Source organism: Sinocyclocheilus grahami, unplaced genomic scaffold, assembly GCF_001515645.1.
Source record: "Sinocyclocheilus grahami isolate Dianchi unplaced genomic scaffold, SAMN03320097.WGS_v1.1 scaffold706.1, whole genome shotgun sequence".
NCBI classification, from domain to species: Eukaryota; Metazoa; Chordata; class Actinopteri; order Cypriniformes; family Cyprinidae; genus Sinocyclocheilus; species Sinocyclocheilus grahami.
The window spans coordinates 341,006-342,954 of NW_015505885.1; positions in this window are offsets into that span (position 1 = coordinate 341,006).

Consider the following 1,949-nt stretch of genomic DNA (forward strand, 5'->3'; position numbering starts at 1 on the left):
ATAAATTATAGTGTATTACTTTACAAGAATCCCTTCAAATTGCCCTGCACAAGAATGATAGTCAGTGCATCTCCATGGCAACAACCCAGTAGCCTTTTCTCATTAAGTCCAACGCAGGTATATAAGTCGCGGTTACAGGGTGTGAACGCGTCCATACAGGAGGCTGATTTATTAAGGCATTTGCATGTAAAAAGTTGTGGTAATTGACAGTGGCGGCACCGTATTAAAATACAGCCTGCACAAGAGTGCCAGAGACCTTTCCATTTTCGCATGAAAACAAATCGGACTGCACCGAGCTGAAAATCAATTCTGACTTGTAAGTAAATACATGTAATTGAAGCAGTGGACTGTTGAAAATGCATCAGGAGCAGGGCCTTTCAGTCATGAGGATATTTATCTTCTCCCACAAACAAAAAGGCCAGGGGAAGGAGATGGCTGAGGGAGAGCGGTTTGTTTGTGGAGATGTGTGTGCCGCACGCCTCTGTTTGAGCATGTGTGTCAACATATGCATGACAATTAATCTTTCGGTATAATTGCAGCCACTTTCTTTTCATTTGAGCCTTGTGTCATATCGCACACTGATTATGGGAGGAGCTTTAAGAGAGGCATTCGGCATTCACAAAGAGGGGCTGGATATTATCCAGCAAGTCTTTTGTGCTAAAATTGTTTTAGATTTCCTTTGGTTACAATTTGAAAGGAAATGTGAATATGTGATAGGACTGACTAAATAAATAAAACACAAGCAGCACGAGAAAATAAGGAAAACACCTACTAAATATTAGTTGATGGGATGTGACAGCAAGCATATAAAGGAAGCAAGAGACCCTTGGGAAATCTGAGAAGAGGTCACAAGTACAAGTCACTCTCAGGCAATTCTTCGGCTTCTATTGATCTGCTCCTCTGAGATAATAAATTATTCAAATATATTGTCTAAAAAATGAATCACTGCTTACTTTTCACTTAGAAGGGTCGCTAAACTTTAACTAAAAAACTGGTCCACGAATGGCGCGGCGAGTAACCAAACGGGCTCAAGCTTCATGCAGAGGTACAGGTTCAAATGCAGGTCATATCATCTCCGCTGCGATATGTGAGGTCTTTTAATTGAGGATTAATCACAGATAACTGGATATGCATACAGGAGATGATAATCATTCGTCAGTTAACATGTCCAATTAACTATGGCTTACCTCACAGTCACATATCGGAGAGAATTTGAAGAAAGAAGAGAAGATGAAATTCAGGTGGTTTTGAAACTGCCTGCAGGAGATAAAGTCAGAATTTAGATGTTTTTGCTGTGATTGCATGTGCGGCCTTCATTCGTTTTAACTGGTACTAACATCAGTTAAGACAGTCAGGCATAATTGCATTTTGTTTGGAATAAATAAAAATGTATTCCCTCAGACTGATTACATGCCCTCAGAGTCTTTCTGCTTGATTCGCACTTTGTTGAAATGGCAGGCACTTAATGATGCAGTTGATTTTTACCGCTTGAAGATCAGAGGGAAGTGTAGCTCGATTGCTGAGAAGAATCAGCCCCATATCAGCCGTTCCTCTAACACACGGACAAGAAAACAGCTATGAATAAGCAGTGTTGGGCAAGTTACTCTGAAAATGTAATCAAATTACTGATTACTGATTACTCCTTTTAAAACTAATCACGTTACTGTTCTGATTACTTTATTTCAAAAGTAATTAGTAATTAGTTACATTACTAGTTACGTTACTTTTTTCTCCATGAAATTTATGAAATCCCAGCATACACGCTCCTGATATATTTGTTATTAAAGCATCAACATTTACAGAACACTGTTATTTTTAACGAAAGCAAGCGGCTGCTGCGTGCATGGTTTGGCATGGCATAATGCCAGCAATGAGCGCTGCATTTAAAATCTCTAAAAGACATCTCAGTTCATCGCAATCTCACAAATATCTGTTATAACACAATAAAT